Source organism: Chinchilla lanigera, unplaced genomic scaffold (assembly GCF_000276665.1).
Source record: "Chinchilla lanigera isolate Chin_1 unplaced genomic scaffold, ChiLan1.0 scaffold00027, whole genome shotgun sequence".
NCBI lineage: Eukaryota > Metazoa > Chordata > Mammalia > Rodentia > Chinchillidae > Chinchilla > Chinchilla lanigera.
In genome coordinates, this window is record NW_004955428.1 from 1,448,171 (window position 1) to 1,467,063 (window position 18,893).

General features: G+C 36.9%; 1 protein-coding gene and 1 long non-coding RNA gene across 12 annotated transcripts in view; one reads left to right on the plus strand and one right to left on the minus strand.

Annotated features, from left to right (window-relative positions):
- LOC102006799 overlaps positions 1-17,274 on the minus strand; it is a 20,683-nt gene extending 3,409 nt beyond the window's left edge. The window contains exons 1-4 of one of the 4 annotated variants that reach the window (XR_261291.2): positions 17,133-17,274; positions 14,655-14,756; positions 12,193-12,874; positions 3,718-3,867 (exon numbers count right to left, since the gene is read on the minus strand). This is a non-coding gene — a long non-coding RNA (uncharacterized LOC102006799). Of the gene's footprint in view, positions 1-3,717; positions 3,868-12,054; positions 12,875-14,654; positions 14,757-15,184; positions 15,253-17,132 lie in introns of those variants that run through there. The other 3 variants (XR_001234440.1, XR_001234439.1, XR_001234438.1) reach the window with 3 other exon arrangements.
- The window catches only part of Mmaa (methylmalonic aciduria (cobalamin deficiency) cblA type), a 24,215-nt gene continuing 22,269 nt past the window's right edge, over positions 16,948-18,893 (plus strand). For 3 of the 8 annotated variants that reach the window (XM_005386653.2, XM_005386654.2, XM_013515305.1), the window contains exon 1: positions 17,474-17,655. The gene's annotated coding sequence lies outside the window, so the exon portion shown is untranslated. The other 5 variants (XM_013515302.1, XM_005386655.2, XM_005386656.2 and 2 more) reach the window with 4 other exon arrangements.

Sequence of the window (18,893 nt, forward strand, 5' to 3'; positions counted from 1 at the left end):
ATTCTATAATGTCATTGATTTCTATATATTCTATAATGTCATTACTTTCTCCAGCTAACAAAAAAATTCAAGCGTCAAAATCATACTTCTTGTTTAAGATAGCTGAGTCTTCTTAAGAAACCCCAATATCCACTACATTTAAAATGATGAAATTTATACTCTGACTTCATTGAGGCTACTGAATAATAAACTCTATCACTGAGATATGCCTTGAAAAAAACTACTTTTCAAAAAAATAATATTACTGGTGTCATGAAGGAAGGCTTTTGTCTTATTCTCGGTTTCCAAAACATGTGTAAACACTTTTCACTTCCAGAAACAGCTTACTTCTGTGTGGGAAAAGCAGCATACACTTGTTGCCAATTTCTTCACAAAGCATGCTTAAAAGAGATTCTTGGTGGCTACACTTTGAATGTATGAACTACTTTCACCTTCTGCTTTCTGGGAATAAAATAATGGATAAAGGGACAGCTCTTTTTACCCAAGTAGTAAACACTTGCTTGTTCACATTTCATCATTACTGCTGTGAGTGGCTTGGCAGCCTTGGTCATGGCTCACAAGACGATTGTTAAATACACGAAAAACCTCTTGAATAGGGCTTTGGGGCCATAATCTAGCCAATAAATTGATGAGCATTTCTCTTTCATAGTTTTCTTTTTCTTTTCTTTCTTCCTTTCTTTTGTGTGGAATTTTCTAAGGATGAGGTCCTTGACAAGAAATGTCCCAAGGAGAAGAGAGATTCTCCCCTGGGCTCAGGTCCTCAGTCAAGGATGGGAAAATTGAAGCATGAATGAATAGAGGCAGGATGTTTGAAGGTGCTGGATATGCCCATGGCATTGCCTGTATTGATGTCTTTCATATATTTCTGCCAAGTACCAGATCCTCTGCCCACTTGTGCTTTTAATATCCACTATAGCATGCGTTCCTGCAAAACATGGCTTTTCTGTGCTGTGTGCCATTCATGTTATATAATGTATGGTGTTCATTTGGATTATGAAATTTCCAGTAGCTTATTAAAGTTTCTTTCTGAGCACAGTAATCATCGTTACTGTTGCAGTTGGTTTTATAAACTTCTTAGTGATTGTGTGACTTCCATGTTTTATTTTCTGGAGTACAACTTTGAATACTGTTTCTTTAGTTTTGGTGTCTTCTGCATCTTTAAGTGACAAGAATTTATCCGTTTTGTGTTTGAAAGCATTATTTTATGCTTGTACAAGAAAATCTCAATTGGTTTATCAGAAAGGTCAGAGTACTTTGAAAGCAATGCAAAACCTCCATGGCTTCTTGCCATTCTTTTACAAAGTTTGGCAGCAGACAATGCAATGGATAGGAGAAGCAAATTGATTGCTGGTCTGATCAAATCTAATTTTCCATATTCATCAAGATTCACCCATTCTAGTGAATACAGCTTCACATTCCATATTCACACTGGGTTTCTGCTCACTGTTTATATTTACAGTGTTGTCCTATTTACAATTATTATTACTGTTTTAAATTATTTCTGTGAATCAGCTATCATAAGACAAAATTTAAAAATGTAAAATTAGTAGATATAAATAGATTTAAATGTATAAAATTCAATAGGCAAGGCAAAATGCACCATTGTTAGCTGAGATGAACAGCTTTTAACAATACAGTGATTACTGATTACTAGATTTTTAAAAAAATATAATAAACCAAGTCTCAAACTTACAGAATGAATTCTGTGTCTTTTGTCCTAGAGTTAACCTGAGAATGCTGGAAATCCATAGTCTATGTGGGATCAGCATATGCCTGTAGGCATCATATTGATCTCAGGATGATGACTGCCTGCCTTCCAAGATAGCCCATCATTTAAAGTTCCCAAGTCATTATTTAGTCCTCCTATCCTTGTAGGGTAGATGTGACTCATAAAACCCTATTTACTAATAATGAACTCATAGCATAAAGGCAGACTATAGATACAGGCTATATATAAATCAGATATAGCCCCTGCCTTCCCAGAGCACAAAATTCAGACTTTAAATAAATAAACACAAGTAAACTGCAAACTACCAATTGTGGCAAGTGCTCAAGGAAAAGAACGATCAGATAGAACAATACAGGATGTGTGTAGGGCTGGAATGTAGCTCAGTGGTAGAGTGCCGTCAGTGCTCTCCAAATGAATTGTATTCAAGGCTTGGTTGCTACTGTTAGGGGGTGGTGAATCTTTAGGAGGAGCTGAATGGAAGTAAGTCAGGTCATTGGTGAGTTGCCCTTGAAGGGGATATATGGACCCTAGCCTCTTCCTTTCTCTTTGCTTCCTGGTCATGATGAGTTTAGCAGCTTTGCTCCACCAAGTGCTCCCTGCCATGATGTTCTGCCTCACCACAGGCCCAAAATTAATGGAGCCAGCCAACCATGGACTTCAGTTTCTAAAACTATGAATTAAAATAAACTGTTCCTCCTCTGAGTCTCTCAGGTACTTTGTCACAGTTTTGAAAAGCTAACAAAGATACTTAGGATATGTTATTTTTATAATAATAGTTGTATAGTATGGGAGTACCCACGGATAACATTCATTTGTCTTTTTATTCATTTTTGTTTTCTCTTCTCATCTCTTTTGGTGCTTCTCCATTCCAGCCACTCTCCTTGGATATTGGTTGGGGGGATGTAAATGGGACAGAAAAGACTTCTGTTCTTATATAAATGTATAAAAGTTTAAATCTAGAGATGATGGTTCCTCCTCAGAGTACAGAGAAAAATATGACTAAACTCTTAAACTATTAAAAATGCTTATGAAGAATATACATATACATATACCTTTGAGCAATAACACCTGGCTGTTTAATCTTGTGTGAAAAACTGTATCAATTAGGACTGATGATCAGCAATGTAGAAAATAGACCCTAAAATGGAGCTGGTAAGCAGGTGTTATATGGATGACACCAGCCACTGATATCATCCTACTTCTCTTCAGATCAAAATTTGGCCTCAGATGGGACACTGCCTATAGAAAGAATTACTGGGGCCAGGTATTTGGCTCTGGAGCAATGCCTGCCTGGCAAGCATGAGGTCCGGAGTTTTATTCTAGGTAAAAAAAAAAAAAAAAAAAGAATTTCTGACAAGCATGTGTTATAAACACGTGTTCAGATCACATACAGCAGTCTCTGTGAGTGTGCCTAACATGTGTCTTCACCTGAGAGGCTGAAAATCACCTTGTGAGCTGCAAAGCTAAAGGGCTGGTCTGGTTGGGGTGTGGCATAGTCATGCTCATGCAGTGATTCCAGTGTCCTAGTCTGGGTGGCCAGCAGACATTCTCCAGAAGACTCCATTTTTTAGATATTGGCTGATATCCCAAGGACAGTCCAAATAGCCTACAAAATGTAGGACTGTTAAACCTACAACTTTTGATCCTTTTACCTGTGCAGTTGCCCACATTATCAGTAGGAAGACAAGCAAACATAATCAGTGGTGTTCCCTTAATATCAACAGGTACTTCTCATTTATTCCAACAAGGTGAAATAGTGCATAAGCTCAAAAAAGAAGCATTCCTCAGTTCATTGTTTTCCTTTCTTGCAAAATTGAAAAGAAACAAAATTAGTGTATTTAAATTTGGTGTGAAGGGGACTAGAATTTTTTAAATCATAGACAGTTGAGTATTAGTCATCTGCGACCAAAGTTAGTCTTTCCAAGTTCAGCAAAAATACACAAAGAATTGATAAATACTGAATTATGCTTTAGGGAGACAGTTCATACCTTTAATAGACTCCTTCAAAATTGTTTTCTTTGAAATTAGTCCATCACCAAACACAATTTTAAAAATACAGTGTATCACTCTTTATCTCAGCTTAGGGAAGAGCTTTTGCTTGCTTTTGTATCATCATGATCTTGAGTGATTTTTTTCCTCTGGAATGAAAAGGAAAATACAAGTAGGTCAAACATTTCTAAAGAAATGTAGTTTTTTTTTTTTTTTTAAATAGGCTGTCTGTAAAATAATGTGATCAAGTCAGATTGTACATATAACTATCAAGACAGTGTGTTAAAATAGGTTATGGTAATTCAGAAATATGGAGTGTTCATTTTTTATGGAAAATCAAAAAACATTTAAGCTCCTAAAAACATTAATCAGATCTTATACACTTACTGCATATTTGGATCATGAGACAGTAGTGAGAAGGTTGTTGTAAAAAATTACTGATGTACAGGTTCCACTCCTCACTCTCCAGCTCCCTAATTAATTATAATCTGCAGTCAGAGTTAAGAATTAATCCTGAAATAATTGCGGTAATGTAGCCATCAAAGCTCTAGAAATTCAAAATGCACTCAGGGTTAGATTAGGTAGCCAGATAAAATAATAGAAATAATTACTTAAGTTTGAATTTCAGATAAACAGCAAATACATTTTGAGTATGTACGTGTCTCAAATGTTTGAGCTTTCTGGTTCTTTTTGTGTGTCAGTTGTTCTTAATTACATCTTCGCTATTCACTTGTGCCCTTCATCTAAAGTTTCAAATGCACTGACATGAAAGTTTTCATGATGTCCTTCCCATATAACCCCTTATACGTTATTGTTACTTTTGTGTACTGCTAACTTGTATATTTATAACTCTTTGCTTCTGATCACTGTCATCAGAGATTAGTCCTTTTGAAGATCCAATTTTTGCCTTTGCTGTTCCTCTTCACTGTACTATTTTCTATTTCATCTATTTATGTTAGTTTCCTTATTCTTTTACTTTCTATGGGTTTATTTTATTGGTACAGGTTGGGAACCCCTTATCCAAGACGCTGGGAATCAGAGGTATTTCAGATTTGGGATGTATTTTTTTCAGATTTTGGAATATTTGCATACACATAACATCTTGAAGGTGGGTCCCAAGTATAAATGTAGAATTTATATATGTTTGATATACACTATAGACACACTCTGAAGATAATTTTATACATTTTCAGTACAACTGTATTTTGACTGCAACCTATCACACGGGGTCAAATGTGGAATCTTCCACCTGTGGCATCATATTGGTGCTCAATATGTTTCAAATTTTGGAGTATTTCAGATTTTGGATTTAGCTATCAGGTGTGCTCAAGCTTGACTTTTCAAACTTCTTGAGAAGCTGCATAACATTAATTTTGAAGCCTTTTATCATTTCTTATACTAAGCACTTAGGGCAGAAAATTTCCTTCTGCACATAGCATACTGGGATCCCATTTTAGTTATGTAGTATTTTCATTACTATTCAGTCCATGATACAGTTTAGTTTTCATTATTATTGCTTTTATCCATTGAAAATATATGAGGATTTTGTATTGCTGCTTTGTTATTGACTTCTTAGCTTAATTGACTTGTGGTCAGAGACCTTGACAAACAAACAAATCTTTCAAAAGTGAAATACATCATATCTTCAAAAATACAAGAAATACATCTTACAGATTAATAAGTTATTAAAAGTTATAAAACGGGTCAAGTAACCACTCCCTACGTGATGAAATAGACCACAGTCAGCAATTTAGAAGCTTCCTTCATCCTGCTTTCTAACGCTACACCCTCCAGGTCTGAAAGATAGGCATATTGACTTTTTAAATAATCAGTTTTCTACTGTATCTTCTTAGTTTTTTCACCCAAGTATGGTCCTAAATATTACAGTCCCATCTGCTTATTTTTGCTTATTTACTTCGTGTAAATGAAATCGTGTGGCATATTTCACTTCTTTTATTGAATATTATATTTTGTGATTCATCAGTTCCATGTGATAATAGTTATCTTCATTACTTCATAATTGTTTGAAAATATCACAGTTTACCTATTTTACTGTTAATTGGCATTGGTTTCTTCCTAGTACAGTATAGTTCTATGAACATTTTTATATATTTCTCCAAGCACACATTAACAAATATTTCTCTATGTTACACATGTAGGAGCATATTAGAATATCCTAAAGCTTGCATATGTTCAACTTTATTCTGAAATAATTTTAAACTTATAGAAAAGTTGTAAAAATGGCAGAGCTTTCCTGTATACAGTTCTCCAAGTTTTTTCTGTTTATAACATCTTATATAATCATTGTACTACAATCAAAACCAGGAAATCAGCATTAGCACTATACTATCAACTGATCCATGTATTTTATTTGAATTTACCAACTTTCCCAATTTTAACATTTCTGTTCACTTATGTTTTTAGTGTGTCAACAGAAAACAGCATATAACTTTGATTCTAAATAATCTGACAATCTGTTTTTCAACTAGACCATTTGACCCATTTACATTAAATGTAAATGCTAATTGATAAAGGTTTATGTAAACCATTTAAACCTACCAGTTTATCTTGTGATTTGTGTGTATTTTTCCCCCCTCTATTCTTGGATCTTCTTTTGGGTTTAATGAGTTATTTTTGTCACAGTATTTATCACTTTATTTTCCCTTATTGTTTGACATAGAAATTACAACATGAACACTTAACTTATTGAAGCCTAAAATTAATTAATATATTTACCACAACAATCTTCACAGCACCTCAGGTCTATTTGCTTATTTAAAAATTACATTTTATTATTTTTATACATTTTAACTCTATGTTATTTTTACTCTACTAGACAATATTTTTATTATTTTAGAATAATGTTTATTGCATATATTTGCTATACAATGGATGTTATGAGATACATATGGATCAGAAAAATGTCACTGTAGTGAAGAAAATTTGCATACCTATTGTCTCATATACACATTTTTTGTTTTTGTGGCAAGAGCAACTCAACTTTGTTCAATTACCATGAACCTCAAATCAACTACAGTTTTACTAACTATGTTTGATCTCTAGATTTCTTTAGCCAATGTATCTGCTACCTTTGTGTTCTCTGACTTTCATCTCCAGATTTCCTCCCCACTCACATGGCTGTCCTTGGTAAATACTATTTTATTCTTTATCTCTGTATATTTGAATTCTTCGGATTCCACATATAAGTGGTATTGTGCAATATTTTTCTTCCTGTGCCTGGTTTATTTTACTTAGCATAAGGTCCTCCAGGTTCATCTATTTTGTGGCTGGTCTTTTTTTTGTAGCTGAATTATATGGTGTGTGTGTGTGTATGTGTGTAAAAACATTAGTGTCTTTATCCATCCATTTTCTCATGGACACAGGTTCTTTCTGCGTGTTGGCCACTGTGAATAAGGCTGCATGAACATGGGAGTACAAGTATTTTTAAAGTGATGGTTTCACTTCCTTTGGATATATGCCCAGAAAAGGGATTTCTGGGTCATTTCTTTAGAAATCTCCATACTCTATGCTATAATGGTGATACCCAACTACATTCCCATCAACATAGTTGAAGAGTTCTTTTTCTTTCACATCCTTGCCAACCGTTAGTTACTTCTGACTTCTGATAACAGCTGGATAACAGGTGTGAAATGCTATCTCTAGTGGTTTTGATTTGCATTTCCTTGAAGATTAATGAAGCTGAGCACCTTTTCATGTCCCTTCTGTCCATTTTTATGCTTTATTTTATGTTTTGTATTTGAGAATTGTCTATTCAAGTTTTTTGCCCATTTTTAACGGGTTATTTGTTTTTGTCCTATTAAGTTGTATGAGTTCTTCATAAAATTTGAGTATTTGTTATTAGATGCAGATGCTCTTCAACTTACAATGAAGTTACACCAGTAGACAAAGAGTGCACTAAAAAGCTGAAAAATTGTAAGTTGAACCATTGATGAGAACATAATGTAGATGGTTTGCCAAGTGAATTTTTTCGCCAGTCTGCAGGCTGCTGTTTCATTTTGTTGGCTGCTTCCTTTCCTCCGCAGAAGTTTCTAAGTTTCATTTATTTATTAATTTTTGTGTTTTAGCCTGTGCTTTTGGTGTGATCTCCAAAAGAAACATCACCAAGGCTTATGCTCAGGAGTTTCCCCCTTAATGTTCAATTCTAGTTTTGTAATTTCTGGTCTTACACTGAAGTCTTTTGTCCATTTTGAGATTTTTTTTGGTGTAATTATTTTTGTCCTTACTTGATGCTTTTTCATATTAGCTATACACTTAGCCTTTCCTTTGCCCCTTTCTTCCTTTTGCAAACAGACTGTTCCTTCCAAAGCACTTTTTCCACTTCAAATTACATCTTGTTTTGGGGGTTTTGCAATAGTGGCAAACTCTCTTCATATTTCTTGCCTTAAAACATGTCTACTTGCATTCTTGAAAAACAATTTTATTTGATAAAGAGTTTTAGATCAGTTATTTTAACATATTAAAGACATTACACTACTTCTTGACTTTTATTGTTTGCAACCAGTCTGAGGCTCCTGTGAAAATAATCAACCCCTACCATAGGCCTCTTTTTAAATCTTAACTCCTTGTTTTTCTGCAGTTATAATATGTATCCAGGTGTAGATTTATTTTGGTTGCCTCTCACTAGTGCTGGAAAATTCTCAGCCAATTACATCTACTTCCTAACAGTCTCCTTGTCAACTGGAACTCTTACATGTGTAACTCTACCACATTATATAAACTCTCCCTTATATATACTCTCCAACTTTTTTGTAACTCTGCATCCTGAGTAATTTCTTCTCACCTATCTTAGATACAAATTTTAAACTGCTTCGTATGCACTGTTAACTCCATTCACTAAGTTTTTTTTGGTACCAGGAATCGAACTCAGGACCTTGAACTTTCCAGGCAGGTGCTGTGCTGCTGAGCTATATCCCGGCCCTCCACTGAGTTTTATATTTCAATTATCTTTTTCATTTCTCCAAGTTCTGCTATGTTCTGCTACAAATATGTTTCTTTTTATAGTTTCCTATTCCCTAAAGATTTTACTTTTCATTTTTAAAAGCATAGTAATTTTATTAAGTCAAACAGTCTAATACCTAAATTCATCATACATTTGTTTCTGCTGCCAGTTGTTTTTGCTGGTTCTTGTTCATGGTGACTTGTTTCCTGGTGTTGCTTGCTTACTCTTGACTGTGAATTGATTTTGTTTTCCCTTGGAAAATTATTTTTGAGGATTTTTAGAACACTAAAGTGAAACTGTCTCTGCCTTTGCTTGGTTCAAAGAAACTATCAATTCAGAAACACCTGGTTCATCTTATCCTGAAGGAATATCCCTTTTACATCTTTGTGGGAGAAGGATCTCCTTCTAGATCTTCACCTTGAATAAGTCCTGGACTTTGATTTCCGTTGTTTACAATCTACAATGACAAAAGCCAAACTTTTGCTTCATTTAGTAAATGCTTCCAGGACAACTGCAATATAAGCACCCTGTTAGCATTTCTGGGGTCCCTGTTCTATTTAAATTTTGTTCTGGAAATTCCATACTGTATTGTTATATCTTTACTGCTTTAAAGACTGTTTTCCATGCACTACTCATCCTTTTCAAGTTATTCTTCCTTCTAGCAGGAAGGGCTGGAATAAATGACTCAGACTGCCATACTACTGGAAATAAAGGTCTTCTTTCATAGTTAAGAATTTTATCAGTGTTTCTGTCCCACTTCTTATTCCTAAAGTATTAGGTTTATGTTGGTGTGTGTTTCTTAAAATTTTTCAGGGTGTTTGTGTTATTTTTTATCCAAAGACACAACTTGTATCTGCAATGGCTTTTATTTCGTACTTTTTTTTTAATTTAAATTTTTTATTTTACTTTCTCATGATTTTGGGGAGTGGGAAAGGGACTATTTTTCTGATTCACAGAACTAAAGATTTAGTTCAATTTAGGCTTTTTAAAATAATGGATTCTACTTTTTAAAGTATATCTTCATATCCACTCCTTCAGTTTTGTTTTCCCCTAAAATATCGATAATTATACTTTTTATTTCCTTTTTGCTTAAGACTTGAGATAATTTCCCCCCAAATTTTCAAATGATTTTCCCCCTTGTTTAATAATTTATTAGTTATTATTTGTTATTTTTTAAAGGATGTAGTCTTGGATTTTTAAAACATTTTCCTAGGTTTGTAATGCCCTGTGTCTTAGTAACCTTTTCATCACTGAGACACAATACTCAACACATTGTTCAGAAGTTTCAGTCCATGGGTGGCAGGTATAAATGCAGAAACAGCAGGGTAGAAGAAAGCTGTTCAAGGCACAGACGTGGCTGACAAGGAAAGTGCAGGGAGGAGCCAGGGAGGGAGATAAATCCTTCTAGGTCTTGTTTTGGGGGACTTACCTCTTCTCACCAGGCTCTACCACCCAACAGCCATTTAAATGCATACAATGACTTCTGAGAAGCAGTATGTAATATAAAGTAGGGGGGAAAATATGTGTATAATCGCATCACTCCAAGGCAACCACTGTTAACTAGTTTTGCTTGTTGTCCTTTTGGTCTTTTTCTATAATCGTTTTACATAAGTGAGATCAATTTTATGCCTTTTCCATTATTAAAAATTATTTAACAGAATCATGTTTAACTGCAAGGATATCATTATTTACTTAATATTCCTTTACATTATACTGTGGTTTCTAATATCTTTGTACTATTAATAATATTTAATGAATTTTATTTTTCTTATTAAGCGACAGTGGATCTCAAGCTTTTGGGTCCATCTAAGCACGAGAAAGACTGCATTTCCTGAATTTCTGATTCACGAAGTCTAGAGTGGGAGCACAGAATCTGCATGTGTAACAACCTCTAAAAAATAACAAACAATAGCTAATAAATTATTAAACAAGGGGGAAAATCACTTGAAAATTTTGGGGGAAATTAACTTGTCTTAACAACCTCAGGCTATGTTGGTGCTGCTGATCCAGGGATTGAACCTTGGGCATCACTGTAATAACAGAATATGTAAGGACTGGCTCTAATTATTTCTGAGAAGCAACACTTTTTTTCTACAACCTTTTCCTGTACCTGCAGGGAAAAATTTATTAAAGCATGCTCTAAAGTCTTTTAGTAATTGGCTTTTGTTAATCCACTTGCGCTTACTATGGAATCTTACTGGAACACTTATCCATTTGACCCTGAAACGACATCACTGTACAGCTGGCCTCATTTTGTTTTTGTCACCTGCTGTCATTTAGTTCATTTCCTTTGGTGTTTTCCTTCCTGTGGAAAGTCTCTGACATCTGTGCCATATATGTACTTATGAATACAAAGGCTCATCTTTTATCTTATTATTAACTTCCACGAGTCAATTACACTTTTGTAGTTGTGATCTTTTCATTCCTTATGTTTTAAAAATGCTTTATAACACTTTAGGACTGCTCTTTTTACATTCTTAAACACCTTTAACTACATTCTTTTCATATTTAAATATAGGTCTGAGCCTAACCTCAAATACTAGCAGCACCTGGCTTCTCACTTCATTAGCACCATCTTGTGGTGAAATTGGGTATCGCGTTGGGAAGTTCGCCAAGGGGGTGCCATTATAGTATATGACAACTTATAGAAAGATAATGCTGAAATTGGAGAGGTGAGGTTCCCAAATAATTCTTTTGCTTTAGCAAACACACAGCAAAATAGGGGGTAGGAAACATCAATGATTAAGGATGTACACACTGGAGTCAACTTGAGCTCAAAGCCAAGCTGTCATTACCATATTATGCTGGGTATACTGGTTATTTTGTTTCCTCGTATGTAAAATGGAACTCCAACAGCATGTACTTCACAGGTGTGCTGAGGGGAACAATTAATAGCACGATACAGCGAGCACAATGGCCATCAAACAGTTGTCAGTTGTGATAAACTGTTAACAGACCACATTTGGTTTCCCCTTTATAGAAACCCAGAATAGAGTTTCAGAAAAGACATCTGAGATTTTATAATATACTAAAGTTATATAATTTTTTTCAGAAGGACCAGTACTAATATAAAGTTCTAAAACTGAAAAACAGAAATAGGGAATACAATTTAATAAAAATGCTTAAAAAAAAGAAAGGAAACATCTAGCAGAGGTTTTTTTGAACTCCACTTACAAAGTGAAATTTGATTGTGTTAAATTAAGCCATAATTGACAGTCAAAGTCACATGGAGAAATAACTTATAATCTTTTTCAGTTAAAAAGTACTTTTAACATTAAAAATGATTTATAAATCCCAAATTCTCTCAAAGATCTATTAAGGAGAAATTTATACTTTCATAAATCCTTGGAAGGGACACATTTAGGACAAATCCAAATGTTGGAAAATTAAAACGGAATTCTAATTACTTTATTAGAATATGAGGATGAAAGATATTGTATCTGTCAGTGTTTACTAGAGAAACAGATATAATACAAGATATACAAGTACATAAGAATTTACAAAATTGGCTTACAGTGGTCACCCAGTGTCGGATATGAAAGAGTGCAGATGGTCTGTCTGCATACTGGAGACTGAAGGATCCAGCTGAATGTTTGGAACTCGCTGCAGTGTTCTATGCAACATATCATGAAATTAGTGGGTCTGCCACGGAAGGCTTAAGAGTCTACCCGGAAGGCTGAATGATCTGTACCAGAAGCTGAAGAGTCTGTGTTGGAAGCCAGATGTCATCCAAGGTGATGCAAAGACTAGGTGGGCTCCTCCGAAGCTCCGTCCTTCTCCACTTCCCCTTTATTCAATTCAGGTGACATGCCACGTAGGGTGGATCTTCCATGCCCTAGAGTGAAGAACTGCTGAGCCAATTTAGTTGAGCTTTTCTTTCAAGTTGACACAATCAATCAACCATCACAGACATTTAAAATCAGTTAGAGGAAAACACAGGAGGTAGTTCCTCCTCCTCTATAAAACCATTCATCATTAGTCATCTTGCCAGAATCAGAATCTTAATTCAGTTTCCAAATGCAATTTCCCCATAGTTTGCATTGTCCAATACATTTTTGTTATGCCATTATGCAAATGTAATCTATGTTCATTATCTTCACACTTTTTAAATTTATCAGAAGCTGTCCAGGAACAGATTTTGTTTTGTCAACTATATCCACTGTTTTGTTCCCAGAGTTTTCATCAGTATTTTCAGTCTGTAAGGGAAGGAAAGCAAGAAATGGGAACAATTTCATGAATTTTAAATATGCTATAACTGTTTCAGTAAAATACTCAACAGCCATGTGCGGCTGCTTCCAGCATACTCCAATGTTAGGGCAGTGCCAGATCAATGCAAATGGTTAGAATGTGACACTCATCATTTCTATATTTCCCACGTGAATCGGCTGACTTAGAAGAGAACAGAAATGTCTTCAGTGTCAATCTGAACTTCTGAGACCAGCAATCTGGAAAATTTATGCCTTCGATTATTGAGATTTGGGGATTTTCCAGAGAGCTCTCAATTACTGACTTCTATTTTTATTGGCACCAATATTCTTTTTGCTCTTCTTGCTAAGCCAGTCTGCAACATCCAAAACACTTACCAAGATAAGAAAATTATGATTTTACTGTATTTTACTGAGTATTGATTTGCTGCCACCTGCTGGGAGGCAGAAGTGGGTTTCCTCATCTTTAAACGGTGCAGAATGATGACCTTAGCAGTTGTAAAACTTTCCCTATCTCATAAAATTAAAACATACTGCAGGTACTCTGGGTCTGGAAAAAATCAATAATGGTAGAATAAATGAAGTGCCTACAAGAAAATCTCATCTGTACATAAAGACTGCATTCTTTTCTAGCTAATAGAAATCAGACAGCAAACTTGTATTTCCTATTTAGTGATTTACAATAAAGTTCCTTAAAATGGTGAGCTCCACAAGCACTGATCAAGTATTTGTTTAAAGGTCAGAAGTAATGAACCACTTAACTGAGGCTAGCCCAGAAACTTAAGTGCTGAAAAACTACTACATGAACTAATACTTTAGATATTCTTAAATGATTACTAATGAAGTAATAGTAAATGTAATGAAAATAATAATGACCATGATAGGCAGAATAATGAGCACGCTCAAATCTCAATGAGCACGCTCATTCTTATTGCCCAGAGGGTGGGGCCACTAGCCCACAATAGAACCAAGAACCACAGAGAATGATGTCTCCACTTTGACATTTAATGGAGATTGCCAGGTTGGATTTGGAAACTAGGACCAGTAACTTTTTTCCACTTTCTCCCTTTTTCCCCAAAAATGGCTGTAATTGCCATCCTCTGCCTGTTCTACCACCGTGTTTTGGAAGCAGAGAACTAATTTTCCACTTTCATGGGTCCAGATGGAAAGAGATACAGTCCGGTGATGAACTGCATTCAGACTTTCCTATTCTAATTAAGATTTAGATGTAATTCACAATCTAACTCTTGGCTACAGCACTAAACGCATCTCCTATTACACACTCTCACTTGCCTGTAACATCCACTCTGGTCTCCTTGCTGTTCTTTAAACACACTAACCTGCTCTCAGCTGGGAACCTCAGCACTTGCTGCCCCCACTTCTCACAATATGTCCCTTCCTGGACAGTCACAACTCACTCCCTTTCCTCAGGTGGTTGTTCAAATATGACCTCCTCACAGACCTTCTTGGTTCACTCTATAGAACAGTACATGTCCACTCTTATCTGGCACGCTTTACCCCTTAAGCTCTAGCTTATTATTCTACATAGCACTTCTATCATTTGATATATATTTGTTTACTTCTAACAAATGTAAGCTGTGTGGGCAGGGACGTCATCTGCACCAGTGACAGATATATCTCTATAATCTAGTACCGCAGGCCTGTATCCCAAAACTGTGTCTGTCTACTGAACATGTACCCATGGTTTTTTGTTACTATTCCTTAAATACAGTGTTTACACAGCATTTACACTGCATTAGAGATGACTTACAGTATACAGGAACATATGCGCGAGGTTATGTGCAAGTATCATGCCATCTTGCATAAGGGACTTGAGTGTGCTCAGACTTTGGTATCCTCAGGGTCCTGGAACCTGTGTAGTGTCAGCCATATAATAGGTGAATGAATATTAAAAACTGTAAGATACTTACAGATTATACAAATTCATTAACATTAAACTTCTATTGCAACATATACAGTGCTAAGCAGTGATTGTTAGCGTATGTTAGGATTTCTCTGGCTGGCTAATAGTTAACAGGTGTACGGAGTTGATAGATATTACACCTATAAGGATGACGACATTTCTCAAGTGACTCCCTACAGTTTTAGACATGGCACACCATTTCTAAATGTCAGATTAAAAGAAAACTACATAAATATATCTTGAATTTTCTTAGAAGTAAGCATAAATGATTTTTTAATTGTAATTACTAGATACAATTTGTTCCCAATTCATTTTGAAAAATTTCAGACTTACAGAAGAGGCTTTAAAAAATACTCATTTACAGTCATCTGAATTACCAATTGTTAAAATAGTGCCCTATTTTCTCTCACTTCACACCTTTTTGGGGGGCGGTGTCCTCGATTATCTGAAAAATATTTATAGACATCATGACTTCAATCCTAAATACCTGAATGTACATCCCCAAAGAACAAAAGGAACATTCTACCGTCAGAATTACTCTTGAGAAATTTAAATCAATAATATATTATACTCCCCTGTCCAAATTTTTAAAAGCCGAAATCCTATCCAGAAGTCATAGTTGCCTTAAACACAGTCTTTTTTGTTGCTGTTCTTTGCATTTCACGATATTGACATTGCTGAAAAGTTTAAAGAAATCTCATTTTGAATTTGTCTAAATGTTTCCTCATGATGATATTCAGACTAAACATTTGGAACAAATGCTGCTAGATGTATTTCTCATAGCCTCTCAGAGACAGGTTCGTGTCAACCCCTGAGCTGATGAGGCTAGCAATTTTTTTACGAAGGACCTAGTAACATTTTGCAAAGAAATAGTGAATGTTCCATGAAACACAATTTAGTGAACACCAAATTATTAAAAAAGACGATATTCACTAAGTGTCTTAGAGTTTGTAGAGTAACACTGGCTCTGATAAAGAGCCAGTATATACCTCTAACTCTTGATCTTTGGAGGCTAAGGTGGGAGGATAGTGAGCTGAAAGGTAGACTGGGCTAGATCCTGTCTCAAAAGCGAAAATAAAAAAAGCAGTTAAAGATTAAAAAATAATTTCCTAAAGTCATGCAAACTGATCTTTCAAAATTTTTAAGCTTTATCAAAACAACTAAAGCAAAAACCATTATCATATAGATGTACAAGTTCAAGTTTAAAGATACGAAGTAAACTAAGTCTTTTTCTTACATGTTTGTGTTTATTAGTGGTGATTTAAAATGAGGTCTGACAGCTTCTATATTTCCACTAGATATTCTGCTTCATTTAGTCTTGTGTTTAACTTTCTTTGACTATTCTTTGGTTGACAATTACTCTTCTGGGTAAAAGTAGCAGTCTTTCAGTCCAAATAGTAATAATAATCATGAAGATGCTAGAGAAGGCCAGTAATTTTTTACCTGTTTTATATTCACTAAGAATCAACTTAAATTAATATTCAAGCAGGCCTCAATCCTTCTATTTGTATACAACTATGTAAATTATAATTGACGGAGACCTGGTTCCAGACACTAATTTCCACACCCCCCCCCCTTACGACCACTTCTACTTGCCATAATTTGACTATTGTTCCAGGGCGCTATCTTTACCACATTATAGCAAATATTCGGGATATGAATATATTTTCTTTACATGTCCTAGACTACTCCGCAACGGGTTCACTAACTATCACATCATCTGATTTTTTTAAAACTCAGTTACCATTCCGCCCCGCAGTGAGGGCGCAAACATGTGTGTTCATTTTTCACCTCCATTTCAGGCCAGAGCCTTTCCCCCTCGGGTGACTTCCCCAGGGCATCGCTGCGGCGGCGGGGAGAGTACGTCCTTGCGTTTGGTGCGTGGTAAGAAATACTAATCAATGTGAAAGGGTGAATGTGAAAAGAAAAACTCAATCATTCACAAGCACGCCATGTTTTCAAAGCATCATAACTCGGCAGAAAGTTGAGCTTTTATTCCAACAGGTTGCACACCGCAGGGTGGGAGGAACTTTCCAGCAGTCGCTCAAACGTTACGTGTTCTGCCCCTCTACACTGTATTCTGAGCTCCCAGGAACGGGAGAGGGGTTGGGGGTGACTCGGCCGCTGGGGACCGGAGCCGCGCGAAGGGGCCAGGCCGGAGGGGACGCGCGTCCCCCTGGAAGACCGGAGACAGAGGCTCACTTGGACCGCGAGAGGCAAAAGCTACGTAAGCGACGTACACCTACCCCTACCCTCCCTCGGTCCCCTCCCTGGACAAGTCCCCAGAGGCCTGAACCAGGTCCGGACTCCCCTGCGCTCACGCACCCGCCGCCGCACGCCGGAACTCGGCGGCCACGTCGCCACCACTTCGGCCCCGCCCCGCGCCGCGCGGCCCTCGGTCCTCTACCGCTACACCAGCCGCCACCTTTAGTCATCCCTCGCGGTGCGCCTGCGCGCCAGAGCCCGCCGGAAGGGGCGGGGCGGACCGGGCGGAAGGGGCGGGCGGCACTTCCGCGGCCCGGGAGGGTGAGTGTGGGGCGGGGGTGCGCGCGGCGTCTTGAGTCGAGGCTGGAGCGTCCTGGTTTGCGCGGCTGGGGTCAGCCAGGGCGTCGGGGGCGCCCCCTGGAGGCCTAGGGGAAGGGAGGCAAATGAGAATGTTAGTGAATTGGATGATGTTGCTCGGTTCGTGATGTGTGTGGGCAGGCGGGAATCGGCAGATGGATTCCAAAGGAAAGTTTATTTTTTTTTCTCATAAAAAGAATGGCCTTGTAAGCGTCTTAAAATTCGCTTCATCTTGGGCGGGTCTGAGACCTTGCCTTCCTGCCACAAGGAAGTGAACTTTGGCAAGGTGCGTCCATTGGCACCGCCAAGTTTGTCGAGGGGTTAACGGGAGGGCCAGGTGGAAACCAGGGGCCAGGTGGAAGCGAGGCACGGGCGTTTGCCAGAGTGAAAGTAACTCTGCTTGAGGGGTGCGGTGGGATAGAATCCAGGATGTGGAAGTGGAGTCCTACCAGCAGTCCTGTCAAATAGTGTGCCTGGCAAGGGCTGGATTTCTCCCCGCAGAGGACGTATTGTCTGCAAATCGGTATTTCTCATTGAAAAGTGAAAGACAATCTAAGCCAAAACAATAAGATAAATTTTCTTTTACCTTTCTTAAGAGTTGTATTCTAATGCATGCATTTTTGGAAAACAGAAATAACAAACCAGTAAAACTTTTCCAAGTTGGTAGAAAACCAAAAATTTCTGGAACTAAAACATTTGGGGGTCGTTTACAATGTCCAGAGAATTTGTGTTTTTCCAGTAGTGGGAATTGCACTGCGAAGACCTTTGCACTGAGCTACATCCCACCCCACCCCTTTTTTTTTTTTAATTTTGAGAGAGGGTCTCACTAAATTGCTCACTCTGGGCTGGAATTTATAATCCTCCTGCCTCCCCCGTGGGAGTGTTGTGATTACAGGCATATGCTACCATGTCGGGCTGTCCAGATTATTCTTTTATATAATAAATGCTACTGTTTTGCATTCAGGGAAATAGGATTTTTTTTTTTTTTTTTTTTTAAGAATGCCCTTCTGAGGGCTATATTCTGTTAGGAGAGACCCTCCCCCCCAAAAAAGCACCCAAGAAAAGTTACATAACCATAAGAAATGTAAATGGCAGAAATTTGAGAATGTCAAAAGAGAACCTATGTATTTAGAATGGAAAGAGCTGGTGGGTGCTTGAAACTTGGTGCTCAGCTGATTTTTGCCCTGTTGGAATTTGAGTCTCTTACAAAAATCTTCTGGTTTTCTGCAACATGTGCCAAAAAGCTATACTTTATGTGATTTTAATTTATTTTGTAATGTAATTGACAAGCGTTTGGGTTAACATCCTCTGTGAATAGGTATATCTTTTTGTGACCTGTATAGATTATCACATAAATCAGTATTCAGAAATAATTGGACTTAGAAGGTGGAAGAAATCGTGAAGACTAGGATCATCAGGAAAGACTTTCACAAAACAGTGGAATTTAAACTAGATACGATAGGAAGGGTGTCCTGGGAGAGAGAGATACAACAGATGAGTAATATCGGGGCTGGGGATTTAGCT